The sequence below is a fragment of the Quercus lobata genome, chromosome 4 (assembly GCF_001633185.2).
Source record: "Quercus lobata isolate SW786 chromosome 4, ValleyOak3.0 Primary Assembly, whole genome shotgun sequence".
NCBI lineage: Eukaryota > Viridiplantae > Streptophyta > Magnoliopsida > Fagales > Fagaceae > Quercus > Quercus lobata.
The window spans coordinates 42,501,948-42,518,467 of record NC_044907.1 but is presented as its reverse complement, the minus strand read 5'-3'; the positions used below and the strand labels follow the sequence as shown (position 1 = coordinate 42,518,467).

The window sequence follows — 16,520 nt, the reverse complement described above, 5'->3', positions numbered from 1 at the left end:
GTGACGCGTCGAGTGACCAGTCGTCAGTTCACGATAGAGCAGGCTACGACGAAGTTTTTGGCTTAGGTCAAGAGTCCAACGTCTTTTCTGAGTCGTCAGGAAGGGAAACGTCAGCCCAGTTTCCAAGCGACGACGTGGAAGACTATGTTGAGGGAGTTGGAGAGAAAGTACTAGGTGAGGTTGAAGAGAAGCGAGAGAGTGATGGAGATGAGGAGGAGGATGAGGGTGACAAGGAGTCCTATGAAGAGGCTTCAGTAAGTCCTAGAGGAAACTGTCCCTTCATCCTTCCCAAGGATTGGGCCGTCAACAAGTTTTTGCCCAAAATGAGTAAGAAGGTTTTCAAAGAATTACGTACCCGTTTTCAAATCCCAAACCACATTTCAATCCATCTCCCTAGGAAAAAGGAAAAGTGTTATACAGGGAGGACTACAGACGTCGGCATGTATGACGCCATACTTTCTGTCGGATTGAGGATGCCACTGACAGCTTTGCATCGCCAGCTTGTTGATTTTATAGGGATATTCGTCAGCCAGATTACCCCCAATACTTGGAGGACTTTTTTTGGCGCTGAAGTTTTGTGAGGTCGTCTAAGCGGTGGGAACCGTCAGCTTTCTCTAGATGAGTTCTTCTATTGCTACAAGCCCCGTTAGATTGTTTCATCCAAAGGGACTTACCATTTTTCCATCAGGGAAAAGGACTTAAAGCTTGTATCTGACATGCCAGATTCCAACAGGAGTTGGAAAAGTAGATATTTTTTCCTTGAGGGATCTGACTGGGTATATCATCCAAAAGAGTGGGCTACCATGCCTCGTGGTTTTGAAAATACTTGGGCATTAGTTAAACCCTCAGGTTTTGACAGCTTTTGATTTACCGTCAGCTTTTTATCCTTTTATTAGTCCATTTAGTTTTTTAACGTCTTCACTTTTGTCTCTTCATCCTGTAGCCGTCCACATATAACCGCCAAGCAAGAGGCGTTCATCCGTCGGGTTCTTGAAATCCCTTTGGAGGAATGAAAGTGTAGGGACTTGATTACCCTAGATACTCTTCATTTATATTGCAGGGGTCTAGAGCCGTCAGCTGAAGCTCGCAGATTGGACGATTTCTCTCGCCGACGTGAGTAAACTCTTTATTGCCTCCATCAATTTACCCATCCCGTTTGTTGTAATAATTGCTAGTTACTTTGTGCAGAGATGGAATCTGCTACACAAAGGGTGAGGGCTGCTGCAGCCTGCAAAAAAGAGGAAAAGAAAGCAAAAGAAGTAGAAGGGGGAACCTCGTTAACCCCCAAGACCGTCACCAAGGCTTCAAAAAGGAAACATGACGGGAGTGACGACCGTCTGTCCAAGAAAGTTGCCGTCACTCCTAGGGACATTTCTCCAAAGTGGAAGTCTCCCTTTAAGCGAAGCCACTGTGCAGGCAAGGGGGTAATGACTTCCTCAAGTCCCGTCATTTAGGGCCCTTGTTGCCTCCTGACCCACAAAGACTATGCTGTCGGGAAAATGGGGTCCTTCATAAAGCCGACGGATATAGGGCCTTACAACCTATTGGGGACGGAGGACTTAGGGCATTAGCTCTTTTTGATCTTGCTAGGGTACGCTTACTCTCTCAGGTCAAGTTGGTTTCATTTCCTTCTAATTTACTTTGACTGACGCCTGTGTTTTTTTTTTCAGGTCTTGGTGCGTGTCAAGGCCCTTCAGGATCGTTGTGTTGCCAAGGAAGGGGTCGTCAGCCAGGTCAAGAAACATAATGCAAATTTGATGAATGAGCAAAGGCAGTATAAGGAGGCTGTCCACACGCTAAATAGTGAGCTGAAGGAGGTCAGAAGGAAGCTGGAGGAGGCTGACTATCAGAAGGAGAAGCTGTAGCAGGAGGTGACGGCTCTGAGTGAAAGGGTGGAGACAGCTGGGACTAACGCTGTTCAAGAATTTAAGGTGTCACAATCATTCATTGACTCTTGTATTGAGTATTATGGCACTGGGTTTAATGATTGCCTCAAACAAGTTGTGTCAGTTTTCCCAGAGCTGGACTTATCCGGAATTATGATGGACGACGAAGGTGATGGCTCCCCTGAGTCCAATCCTCCTACCAAGGATGACGGTGTCGCTGTTCTCGCCCAACTTGCTGCCAATTCTCCTCCTACTCCTGCTTCCAACCCTCCAACTGTGCTTGTAGATGTTGAAAATCAGAAAGATGACGGGAACCCTACTGACGCTCCTACTACTTAGTTTCTTTATGTGTATTTCAATTATTTTGCAAACAATCGTTTAATGTATATTTCAATTATTTTGCAAACAATTGTTTAAGTGCCCCTTTGGTTTTTGGGCTTTTATTTGTATACAGTTTATTTTGTTATGTGGCATGTTATTCCCGTCTTTTTTTTACTTTTTAATCAGTGATTGTGTTGGACGAATTTGTCGGCTTGTAATCCCGTCTATTTTGGGAAACCCGTTAGCTTTTTAAGGGTGGACTTGTTCAAAAAATCTATTGATATGGGCTTCGTGTGACTTATGAGCCCGTCCATCTCATCCTTTTGAGTTTGATAAGCTTGTCGGTTTTACGAGCTTTACCTCTAGGCATTTGATTATGTTGCTAACCTTATGACCTCGTTTGTTTTGTAAGGAATGTTATTTTTTCTAGGCCCGTCAGCTTTGTAGTTTTATCCATGTCAAGTGTTTAATGATTCTGTCGTTTTTAGTAGCCCGTCAGTCTTTATAGCCTTGTCCATCAATCGACATTATTTTTACAATCTCACTTACTTTAATGAGACCGTCGGCTTTCTAACTTTCAGTCATTTTATGGACTTAATGTAAGCCCGTCGGTTTTATGTTATGATGGTCTCATCCATTTGGTGGGACCGTCAGTTTTTTAGCTTCCGTCCATACTATGGACTTAATGACCTTTCATTTTTGTGGGCCCATTGGTTTTATAACCTTGTCCATGTAATAGTCTCATCCATTTGGTGAGACCGTCGGCTTTTTTTGCTTCTGTCCATATTATGGACTTAGCCGTCTACTTTAGTCGTCCACTTTTGTGAACTTCAAACTGTCCATTCTTGTGGACTTAGCCATAAAACTTTTGTGAGACTTTTGTGAACTTCAAACTGTCCATTCTTGTGGACTTGTAAAATAGAAACTTCAGCAATTTTTGAATAAGCTCCTCTTATTGCCATGCATTTGTAAATAAAAATAGTTCGAAAATCAAATCTTGCCCTTTGGGCTTAAAATGAAAAAGAGGCATTGTTGCAAGAACTAAAGTAAATGATAAAATTGAGGAGTATAACTAAAATTTGCTATAGTGAACTTGTAAATAAAAAAGGAGGGTTGGTCTTCATGCTGCCATCTCTATTAGTAATACTTCCGTAAGTGCTCGGCGTTCCACGGATGCGGCAACTTTTGTCCGTCTAACGTCTCTAGGTGGTAAGTGACTTTCCTCTGTCATGCTGTGACTCGGTAAGGTCCTTCCCAATTAGGCCTGAGCTTCCTTTAGGTAGGGTTTCTAGCGGCACCCATGACTTTCCTAAGAACGAGATCTCCAACCTGGAAATCTCTAGGTTGGACCCGAGAGTTGCAATGCTTGGCCATGCGGTCCTGGTACCTTGCGAGCCTTTGTTCTGCCGTCACTCTGACTTCGTCCACTAGGTCAAGTTGTGGTCGCATGGCCTCCTCGTTCTTGCTTTCGTCATGGTTGTGTACCCTGTAGCTTGTGAGTCCAATTTTAGCCGGGATGACTGCCTTGCTCCCGTATGTTAGTCGGAATGGTGTTTCTCCTGTAGGCGTCCTTGCCGTGGTCCTGTATGCCTATAGTATGCTTGGCAATTCTTAAGGCCATATACCCTTCGCCCCCTCGAGCCAAGTCTTGATAATTTTGAGTAAGGATTGGTTCGTGACTTCGACCTGCCCGTTAGCCTGAGGGTGAGCGGGGGAAGAGTAGTGGTTTCGTATCCCTAACTGCGAGCAAAGTCTCGGAAGGAGTCATTGTCGAATTGCTTTACGTTATCTGAGACTAAGACTTTTGGGATGCCAAACCTGCATACAATGCATTTCCAAATGAAACTCCACACATTCTTCTCTGTGATGGTGGCTAAGGCTTTAGCTTCCACTCACTTTGTAAAGTAGTTAATGCCTACTACTAGGAATTTCAGCTGTCATAATGCTGTAGGGAATGGTCCCATAATATCTAATCCCCACTGAGCAAACGGCCATGGGGCCATCATCGGGGTCAACTCTTCGGTTGGTTGTCTAGTAATATGCTGAACCTTTGGCATTTGTCGCAGATCTTGACATAAGCCTCGGCATCTTTCTGCATGGTGGGCCAATAGTACCCTACTCGCACGAGCTTATGTACTAGTGACCTTGACCCTGAATGGTTTCTGCAAATCCCCTCGTGTACCTCCCTTATAACGTAGTCTGCCTCTTCCATACCCAAGCATCTCAGATATGGACGGGAGAAGCCTCTTTTGTACAGGACATCTTTTATCAAGACAAATCTCGCCACTTGGACCTTCAGCTTTCTTGCAGCCTCCTTTCCGTCTGGCAAGACCCCGTTTTTTAAGTATGAAACTAACGGTGTGGTCCAGTTACTTTCAGAGCCTATCTCATGTATGTCGCTGGAATCTATTAGTGGAGAAAACTGAACAAAAGAGAGTACATTACCAGGGATGATCATATGTTCTGTTGAAGCGGCTTTGGCAAGATGGTTAGCTTACTCATTTTCTCCTCTGGGGATTTGGATGATTTTGGCCTCTAGGTCGTCTACTCTTGTCCTTACTTGATCAAGGTACCTTTTCATCCTTTCACCCTTACACTCATAGTCTCCATTCACTTAGTTAGCAACGACCTGAAAGTCGCAGTAAACGACTACGTTCGCGACTCCTGCTGTTTTGGCGAGGTCGAGGCCTGCTACTAACGCTTCATACTCTGCTTCATTGTTGGTGGTGGGGAAGTCGAGACGGACCATACATTCAACCGTATCTCCTTCGAGCGACAGTAGTACAATGCCGGCCCCCCCGGCTTGTCTGTTGGATGATCCGTCTGTATATATGCTCCAATGAAGGGACTCTTATGCCCCCTTGTCTTCGTTGTGAGTGAACTCTGCTATGAAGTCCGCGACGACCTGTCCTTTGATGGTGGTCCGTGGGCGGTACTGGATATTAAACTTGCTTAACTCTATAGCCCATAACGCTAGTCGACCCACAGCTTCAAGATTGCTCATCGCCTATCGCAAGGGTTTGTCAGTCAGAACATTCACCGTATGGGCTTGAAAGTATGGCTTGAGCTTGCGAGCTGCCGTAACTAATGCAAAGACAAGTTTCTCCATAAGTGGGTATCTTTCTTCAGCACCGCAAAGCGCTCGGCTCGCGTAGTATACGAGCTTTTGTACTCTTTCTTCTTCTCTGACTAAGGCAGCATTAACGGCTGCAGGGGAAATGGCCAAATGAAGGAAAAGCTCTTCTTCTGGCTGCAATGGACTTAGCAGCGGCGTGGAGGAGAGATAAGCCTTCAACTCCTTGAATGCCTGCTGAAATTCGGTAGTCCACTTAAACGATCTCTTCAGCATGTGGAAGAAGGGCAAACACTTGTCTGTTGCCCTCGACACGAACCTATTCAGTGCTGCTATTTTTCCATTGAGACTTTGTACCTCCTTCACATTTCTTGGCGATGCCATCTCCATAATGGCCCGGATCTTGTCTAGGTTGGCCTCAATCCCTCTTTGAGACACCATAAATTCTAGGAATTTTCCCGCCATCACTCCGAAGGCGCATTTTCCCAGATTGAGCATCATGTTGTAAGAACGAAGGGTGTCGAATGTTTCCTTGAGGTCCTCCAGGTGATCTTCCTCCCTTTGGCTTTTTACCAGCATGTCGTCAACGTAGACTTAGACATTCCTCCTAATTTGTTGCGCAAACATTTTGTTCATAAGCCTCTGGTACGTTGCGCTCGTATTCTTTAGGCCGAAGGGCATTACTTTATAACAGAAGAGGCCTTGACTGGTTATGAACGAAGTTTTCTCTTGATCAGTTTCGTACATTCGGATTTGGTTGTAACCCGAGAAAGCATCCATAAAGCTTAACAGCTGGTGCCAAGCCGTAAAGTCTACTAGAACGTCGACCCTTGGGAGGGGATAGCTGTCTTTGGGGTAGGTCTTGTTAAGGTCAGTGAAGTCCATGCACATCCACTACTTCCCGCTAGCATTCTAAACCATTACTACGTTCACCAGCCAATCAGGGTAGTAAACTTCCCTAATGAAACTTGCCTCTTGTATTTGTGGACTTCTTCCACTATGGCCTAATCTAGCTCCATGGCGAACACCCTCTTCTTCTGTCGAATGGGTAGGAAGGAAGGCGATACGTTCAGCCTATGTACCATGACTGAAAGGTTTATCCTTGGCATGTCTTCGTGGCACCAGGCAAATACATCCCTATTACTTCTGAGAAAAGTTGTGAGTGCTTGACGGAGCTCAGGACTAGTGAGGGTTCCAATTTTGGTTGTTCGATCGAGATTGGAGTCGTCGAGAAGTATTTCTTCAAACTTTTCTACTAGCTTCGCCGTCGCACGGTGTTCTTCTATGCTCATAGCTTGGAGGTGGTCATCCATTTCCATCATGGCTACGTAGCATTTGCATGAGCTAGCTGATTTCCGCATAGCTCTCCCACTTCATACTCGGTAGGAAACTTAATCATTAGGTGGCAGGTTGAGGTTATAGCCTTCCATGAATTGAGAATGGGTCATCCGATGATAGCATTGTAGGCGAACAAGTAGTCGACTATTAGGAATGTTACGTCCTTGGTGATTTGCTAAGGGTAGTCACCTACCGTGACAGATAATCTGATCATTCCTAAGGGGAACACCCTTGTTCCTCCAAAGCCGACGAGTGGGGCGTTTGTTAGAATCAGTCATTCTCTATCAATCCCCATCTGCTGGAACGTTGGGTAGTGTAGGATATCCGTCGAGCTGCCATTGTTGACCAGCACCCGGTGCTTGTTGTAGTCCTCTACCCGAATGCTTATAACGAGCGCATCATCATGCGGGTGGTGAAGTCGACGTGCATCTTCTTCTGAGAATCTAATGACAGGGCCTTCTGTCCGTCCTATCTTTGGTACGGTGCCCGTCAGCTGGACGCTTTGGACCATCTTGAAGTAAGTCTTACGGGCCTACTTTGACGATCCAGTAGTTGCTATTCCCCCTATGATCATCCTGATGTCTCCTATGGGGGGCCTAGGGCTCTCATTTTCCCGTTGGCTCTTAAGGAGGTGGATCCGCTCTCTCCTTTTTAACGAACTTCTGCAATTTCCCTTGCTAAATAAGGGCCTCAATCTGTTGCTGCTTTAGGTCATAACAATCGACCGTGTCATGACCGTGGTCACAGTGGAAGTGGCAATATTTGTCCCTCGATTGCTTGTTAGGATCTCCCTTCAGCTTTCCAGGGCAGGTTAGGGCCTCCTCGTCCTTTATTTGCATTAGGACTTGGTCTATTGGGGCAGTTAACAGGGTGAAGGTGGTGAACCTTCCTCCCGGGGGCCTGAAGCGCCTTTCATCCCTTCGGTCTCCTGTTCTTGCCTTCTTCCACCCTTGGTCTTGCCGTGTGTCTTATTGTCTCTCCCTTTTCTTGGGCTTTTCCTTTCAAACTAGCAATGCGTCTTCAGCATTCATGTACTTGGTGGCCCTGTAAAGTACTTCTGACATGGTTTTCGGGTCGTTCTTGTATAAGGAGAACAAAAACTTTTCCTTCTGTAGCCCATTCATGAAGGCCGCCACAAGTATTTTGTCGTCGGCTTTATCGATCAAGAGTGCATCCTTATTGAAGCGGGATATGTAAGATCTCAACGTCTCGTCCTCTCGCTGCTTAATGCTCATCAAGCAAGCCGTAGATCTTTTATACCTGTGTCCCCCGATGAAGTGCATAGTAAACTGAGCGCTCAACTCTTTGAAAGTGCTAATGGAGCTAGGCATCAAGCGGCTGAACCAAATTCTCATTGCACCCTTCAACGTTGTGGGGAAGGCCCTACACATGATTTCATCAACTACTCCTTGAAGGTACATCAAGGTCTTAAAGGTCTTTAGGTGATCCAGAGGGTCCTTCACTCCGTCGTAGCTATCTATCTGTGGCATGCGAAACTTATGCGGTAGGGGGAATGAATTGACGAAGGCGATGAACGGTGAGTCTATTCGGTTAACGAGATCGTCAAGATCGCTGGACACTTGTCCTTTGGGAGCGTTCATCATAACTTCCATTTGTTCCTTTATAGCCTGTATCTCTGCGGCAACCGGTGACGGAGTCACATCTGTGAGGGATAGGAGGCTTACATTTTGTCACTCCGGTTTGCTTGGGGCGTTACTACCTTCCGGTCCCTCCTAATCTCGTCGTTCAGCACTAGTATCTTCTTGGTCCTCTCCTGAGCATTGTGTCCTGCATTTCATTGTAGCTGTTCTTCCAAAATTTGGTTTTGCTTGGTGAGGCGCTCCATGGCCGTGGCCAGAGTCTGCACTTGTCTCTCGAGAGCAGATGGTCGCGGCTTGTCTTCGTGAACATTGTTGGTGGTCGCCATTAATCGAGTAAGTACCATGCAACTCTTTGTCCGGGAAGCGCTTGCTGTGACTTATGAATTCAGTCAAACACACTTTCCCACAAATGGCGCCAACTAATGATGCTGAAAAAGTCACCAGTGAGCCATAGGTACTTGCACACTCGAGATAGCACCTACATAACACAAAAGAGAAGACCTTACAGAGAGCACGGGTGTGGTGCCGGCCAAGTACCATCTGAAGGTCAAGTTAGAACTTCTTACAACTCCAGAGTGCTAGAGAGAGGTGAATTATGCGTACCTTGGCTAGTGAGGGTATTGAGGCTTTTATAGTAGTAAAGAGTTGACATCTCTTCCTTGGTGTGGAAGTCTTTTCCTTATAGGAGTCTTCTTGAGTGTATTTGGCGGGATCTTTTCCTTATAGGGATCCTTTGAGTAACATCAAACGTGGAGGGCAAGGTATTTCCTTATATATGCAATTGTGGGTAGCAAGTAAACTTGCATCAGGGTCGTCAGCTTATTTATTTCCTTCAGCCTTACTGGCGTCAGTTTGTTGATGTCGTCAGCCTTTAGGTGTGTCTCGCAGACTTACCCCATTCCCTCAATCTAGTACATTAGTCGTTGACTCCTACATGAGGAAGATGATGGTTGTAACTGTACCCATCAGCTTATGCCTGATGGCTTATCTAAAACCGTCAACTTTATGCCTTGTATGAATAAGTACTATTTTTATCCTTATCAAACACCAAGGAAGAAAACTTAGGCATCAACACCTAATTTTTTTTTTTTTTTTTTTGGTTTGTTCAGCTTGCATGTCAAGTATTTACAAAATTGCTGACAAAAAAATAAAGCAATTCTAAGTATAGACGGCAAAGTAAAGTACCGATACCATGTCAATAGTGAGTGGAAAAGTGGAATCGTGGAGAAGCTTTGGCTGACCAAGCCAGGATTGAACGAGTCTCTGAGCCAGAGGGTCGAGCCCGTGTCCAGCTCCGGTGGGGCTTCCTTTAATGGGTCCGCAAGTTTTGTCAACCACAACAACATCCCACCTAGCTATGCTTCCTCCCACCACTATTGCTTTAGGCTTCATATCTCTCTCTCTCTGTGTAGTGTACTCTTATTATTTTGAGGAAATGAATTGGAAAGGATATAGTTTTGTTAATCTGTGGACAGAGAGAAAGAGGAGTTCAAAGTCAAAAGACAACATCTAATGTTTGATTCACCAACTTCAAGAAGGCCGAAACCTTTTGCCACATATCCTATCCTACAAATAATAAGAGACTTTCATCCAAATTTCTTTTTCTTATTTTACTAAAATTAAGAAAATTTTGAGGAGAAGGGTTTCCAGATTTTTTTAAATTAAGGGTATACTTAGTTAATTTGTGGACAAAGTTAAATAATGTGGAGATGAGAGGTATAAATCCTTGTTCATTTACAAAGCATAAAAAATCTTTACCATTTTGATTATAAAATATGAGAAGTCTTACATTCAAATTATTTTCACAACATTTTCACAACAAATCTCAATGGGAAGTTATTATTAATTCTAATTTGAATTCACTAATGAATTTACTTTTTATCCACAGTAACAACCTACCACTTTGTTGTGAAAGTATTCTAAAAATGTTGTGAACATAATATTTTTCGTAAAATATATAAATCAACATTTCCTTCCAAAGGGTAAAGAATACTCTACCATTTGAACTACAACATTTTCAAAACAAATTTTAAGTAATCCTCAGATAGAAAACTTTAATTGGCATGCCAACAGGTATACAACATGGGATTAAAATCCAAAACGGAAGGAAAAAGGCACATGTGAACTGATTGATCAAACAACCCTAAGGCACTACCAACATTCCTAAAGCTTTGAGATCTACATTGATCTCTCAAAAATTTAAAGAACCAATTGAGGTTTTCCACATCTTCACTACTAATATACATGAAAAGAAACTCCTTATAGATTGACTAGCAAAGCATTAAATTATGAAACATGAAAAGAAACTCCTTATAGATTGACTAGCAAACCATTAAATTATGAAACCGAGTACCTGATGTTGAAAGACTAAAAGCCTTCATACAAGTTGTTCTATATGTTGAAAAACTAATCCCTTGCATATGCTAAATAACCATACAACTATTTATCCTAACTAACTTCCCAAATGGACCAAATTATCCCTATACATGAGAACCCAATTCCAGCCATCAAAACAATGTTCCCAACTTGCCAACACATATTAGCAACTATCAAGGAGATGTTGTAGGAATATAGAGCTTAACAAAACAAGATAGGTTGATCAGCACACAACACTTTAGGTTAAAGCTTTTGTGTTGAATTGTCATTAGTGTCGTTCGGCACTGATATCCTGGACCAAAGTGTTGTTCAGCACTCTTGGTCAGGAACCCAATTTTCCAGTCCCACCTTCATTCATCAAGTCAGTTTGATTTTTGGGTTGAGTTCCTTTCAATCTCCATAGAGACTAAAGTTCTCATTTATGGTTCTCTCATCTAATAATTCCTTATGAGGATCTACCATGATGTACCCAACGATAGTTAAGTTTATTTTTAGAGCCAAATCTTCAATTACTTCTACTTGGAAACTACAATGACACCCAAACCAAGTCATTCCTAGAAGTATATACCTTCACCATAAATGAAGTTCCGAATGATTTACTTGAGGGCAACAACTTGAGCGTGGATTAATGACAAACTCATCCAACCCAAATAATTTGAGAGAATCTTGTTCTATTAAAAATCCCAAACAAAAACAAAGTTTTGAAGGAAAGTTAACCTGAGCATTTGTCTTTCTATTTTAGCTAGAGAAAAGTTAAAAATATTTTTTAATTATAAATTATTATAGATATATTTTCAAATGTTTGGATATATTAATTAATTATTATGAAAATTAGTGTCACCTGCAAAATTCTAAGCAACAAAAGAATTTGTAAAATCCAACTACCTATAACTACAAACAAGCAACACATTATATAATAGAACAATGTTAACAATATAGCAAAAGAATACCAATGGTAGGAAGAGTGGTCCCAATCTCTCCCAATTTTAATTTGTACAAAATGGTAGTCTTGCCCACTGCATGAAGACCCACCATTAGAATACGCATCTCCTTGGCAAAAGGCCAGTTGAAAAGCTTGGTGAAAGAGAACCCCATCTTTTATCTCAAACTGAATTCCCAAAATCACAAGTCAAAGACCAAATCAACCTAACAAGAAAACATTCATACATAATAATTATCTCATTATAATGATTCTGCAGTAACCTACAACATGACTTTTATAAACCTTGCTGTATATTTCACAAGACCTATGGGATTATCTATATTATACTTGACCAAACATGACATCACTAAGTTAACCTTGTGTATTTCAAAAAGAATTGTTTTCTTTAAGCATAACATCACTAACTAAAACTAAGAAACCTAACCTAAGTTAGGCTAGGAAATCACGGTCTAAATACAACAAAATGAAATTACAAAAGCTCCAAAAGAATCAGCTCTTTGCGTCCATGAAATGTAATCAATCACTAGCAAATGAACTATTCTTCAGCTATATGATCGCAAGTTGGGGTTTCCCAACTCAATTCATTTACTTTAAATAGTAAATGTCAAAATGATTATAGCGTGAAGTTAATTTTGTATTGCACTACAACCTAAGTTGCTTTTCTCTTAGACAATTCAAGGAGAAGCACATACAAAATTATCAACTAACTCCTTGAGTTGATAAACCAACCAAGCCAGACTAACAAAATTTGACTTGAGTCCACTACACAAAAGCACCACAAGGCTTATAAGAGGGGGAAAAAAGGGAGGGGGGGTGGGGGGACTCAGTTTTCATAAATGCAACTCCAAAACTTAATTTCATTGGAGGGAACATTTATTATCATTAATTCCACTGGCTAAGGGATGTATAACCACACAAAAAATGCCAAATTTTAGAGCAACAGTGTTTAGCATTAACCTTAAATGAGAAAATTTTTTGAAACAACTATCCAGGAAAATAGGTTCCAACTTCCAAGCAACAACATGAGTGCACAATGAAATCACAACAAAAGATAGAACAATTAAAGGTACAAACAATCATGCATACATAAATGAAATAGAAAATCATCTTTAGAAACTATAAAATTTACCTGAAATGATACACATCTTCTAAAGATTGACATGTGATGGATAAAAAATGAAACTTGTCCTTGATGTTGAGAAACTAAAAAACCTTCACACAAGCTTCTAGAGAAATTCTTGAATGTTCTTATGTACTTGATTTGATGACAGCAAGTCAAATAACATGCTTGCAACTGTCACATTTGCTGAAAAACCCTTGTCAACCATTATTTCAAGATATTTAATTGCCTTTGATATCTCATTATGTTGCAATAACCCTTGGATTATTGTGTTATATGTGTGATCGTCAAGTGAACAACCGCTCCCATCCATTTTCTCAAATATCTCACTTGTTTCTTCTAGCAGTCCCTCTTTGCAAAGCCCTTTGAGCATTATAGTGTAAGTTCGAACATTGGGTTGCAATCCTTTTGCAGGTAGACTACAAAAGAGTTCTCTTGCAACTTTAAGATTCCCGACATTACACAAACCGTCAATCAAAATGTTGTAAATCACAATATTGTTGCCCAACGTTTTGTCTTCCATCTCAAGAAACACTTTTATTGCCTCAACAACTTGTCCATTCTTACACAAGCCATCCAACAAGACAACATAAGTTTGGGGACCTGGAAGTTGGCCACAAGCTTGCATTTTATGGAATAGCTCTAGAGCAGCCTTGTGTCTCTTCACTCGACAAAACCCACCTATAAGAGTGTTGTAAGTCACAATATCAGGAGTTACTCCCTTGTTGGACATTTCATTTAAGAGATTCATTGCCTTATAAATTTTTTTATTTTTACAAAACCCATTAATCAATGTGTTATAGCTAACAACATCAGGTGAACAACCCCTCTCAACCATCACATTCAATGCTTTGATGGCATCGTTCAATTTATTTTGCAAACAATATCCATCAATTAAAGAATTATAAGAGACTATGTCAGGCCCAATACCTCTTTGAATCATCTTATCAAAAACTTTTTTTTGCCTCTATCAACATCCCCTCTTTGCAAAATGTGTCCACCAATATGTTGAAGGTCCTCACACTTGGCATGATCTTCCTCTATTCCATCTCATTCAACAAAGTAGTAGCCTTTCTCCACCTGCCGTAATTGCATAGGCCTCGAATTAAGGAATTGTAAATGAAAAGGTCTGGCTGAAGGCCTTTACTCATCATTTCAGGCAAAAAGTTCAAGGCCTTAGTTACCAACCTATCCTTACATAAATTGTTAATGATTGTGTTATACGCCCCTAATTTAAGCTCAAAATCTCCTTCTTCCAATTTCCTGAGCAACACAAGAGCCATATCAGTCTTACCAATCTTACACAGAGCATTTAGTATCGTTCCACAAGTAAATGCATCAGGTTGATACCCTTTCTTCTCCATGTCTTCTACCAACTTCACAGCTCCAGCAATGTTACCTTGAAGACAGGGCCCCTTGACAAGGGTGTTTAGAGTAATAAAGTTTGGGTGATAACCAAGTTTCAAAATTGTTGCCAAGACAGAAAACCCATAATCTAGACGGTTCAAATGGCAGAAGCAATTAGGTTGTGTCTGTTTCAATGTAAAAATATTTTTCAGGAAAGAAAAATATTTTCAAGTGTTTGGTTGCATTTCAAAAAATGCTTTGAAAATTATTTTCTGGTATTTGGTTGTATTCTTGAAAATATTATAGAAAACACATTTTTTACTTGTTGCTCACATTTTCTCAGTTTCCAAACAAATATAAAATATCATTTCTCAATAGATAAACACAAAACAAACAAAACCCAACAAAAAAAATTCATCAAATCCGGTCAAATTGAGAAAAGAAGGAAGAGAGAGAGAGGTGACTGGGTTCGATCTCGGCGTGGCGGAGGCAAGATCGTGCGGTGGAGGCAAGATCGCACAGTGGGTCACTCGTCTTACAGTGGTTTGCTCGATATGGGTAGAGAGAAAAAGGGTAGATCGGTGACTGATTGAGGGAGGAAGAGTGACAGATTGAGGGAAAGTGAGAATGATGGCGGTCGAGAACAAGAACGATGGCAAGAACGGCGGCGCTGATGAGCTTTGGGTCAAGAACGGGATCGGTTTTGGGTGGATCGGTCTTGGATGGTGACGATCTAGGTGGTGCTGGGGTACGATGATCTCGTCGGTGTTGGGGTGCGACTTGTTGGTGCTTGGATGTGCGATCGGAGCTCTTGCTGGTGCTTGGATGTGCAATTGGAGCTCTCGCCTGTGCTTGGAAGTGGTGATCAAAGCTTTCGCCGATTTTGCTGTTTCTCTCTCACTTCTATTTTCTTGGGATGGAAATCAATTGTAGGGAAAATAAAAGTGTAAAATATGTTACAGGGTTTTGGGGCATGATTTACAATCAACGGAAATCATTTTCCGTTTGACTAAATTTTTCGGGACAATCCAAACACGCCCAGTGGTGTAAAATATTTTCTAAAAACTATTTACTGCTGAAATAAACGCAACCTTAATCAAAACATTGAGAGTATAAACATCGAGAGAGATTCCGAATGATTCGATTCGTTTTATTAGAGAAATGACTACTAGGTAATGCTTCATTCTTGCAATGCCACCCAACACGTGATTAAAATTGGCAATGGAAGGCAAAGGGCGCGTGTGAAGCATTTTATCAAACAGGTCTAAGGCATGATCAACATTCCTATAGCTTCTAGATTTGCACTAATCTCTAATAGGTTTCAAGAATTGATTTTGATTGTGATTGTGATTCGGGGTTTTTTTAGCACTAGCAACAGTAAGAGTAGAATAACAATAAGAACGAAAACAAGTGTGGTAAGAACAAAGCAGCGTACCCATTTTCCTGAAGATCCAGCAAACAATTCGGCAGTGAAAATCAGAACGAAATGATAGAGTTTGAGAATTGAGAAAGAGAAAGATAGAGAATTGGTTCGAGTCGGGTCGGTTGGTTTTGAGGGCAGTTTCCTTGAACTAACTCTAAGCTACTGATCAGTTATCTCATGGTGAGAAAGAAAAAAAAAATTGGCTAAAACGTGGTATTTATATCATGCTTCTAGTGTTTTAAAATTGTAAATAGCAAAAAAGCAAAGCGAAGGCTCGAACTTGAGATCAATTGGCCAAAACACACTTATCACACCACTAAACTATTGATCAATTATATCTTAATGTTATATATATATACACACATACACATACAAATATGTAACTTTATATATATAAAACCAATACCTTTGAAGCACTCATAATTTTCCAAATCTGCACAATATTTAAATAAAATTATCATATATATAAAATGAAGTTTCTGACTTTTGATTGACTTCTCCACAATTTTACATATCAGCATTATCAATCATTAATTGTAATTTAGAAATAAAAACACACCTAGTGAGGAAGGTAAGGATTTGAATGAAGCACCAAAAAGAAACCAATTAGAAATAGAACACTTAGGTGGACAGAAACCAATTAGAAATAGAACACTTTTTAATTTATCTACGTGGTTAAGTGCAATGGGGTTTATGTTTAATCATAGTGTTTGGAGGCCACGTGCAGTTATTTGGTTATGGATTGCTTTGGTACTATGCTATGGAATGGTAGAGGAGTATTGGATTCCAAATATTTGATTGGACTTGGAAGTTATGACATCACAGGACCAGTTGTTGATGTTAATATGATGGGATACGCTAATACAGAACAGATCGCATCTGGGGTTCACTTCAGGCTCCAAGCTTGCACATTTATTGCTGTAGAGCCGCAAGGGAAGCAAGTAGTATTTGTAAATCTAGATGCTTGCATGGCTTCACAGCTTGCGAAAGTGAAAGTGATTGAGTTAAATTACATAGGGTTTGGAAAACCATATGGTGAAGTTGAAGATGTAGGGGTGGTGTTTAAAATTTGGTTTTGACGGAATTGACTGA

At 41.2% G+C, this 16,520-nt stretch overlaps 1 pseudogene; it reads right to left on the bottom strand.

The window, feature by feature from the left end:
• Positions 1 to 12,764: 12,764 nt before the first annotated feature.
• Positions 12,765 to 15,849, bottom strand: LOC115985224 (annotated as a pseudogene).
• Positions 15,850 to 16,520: the final 671 nt, after the last annotated feature.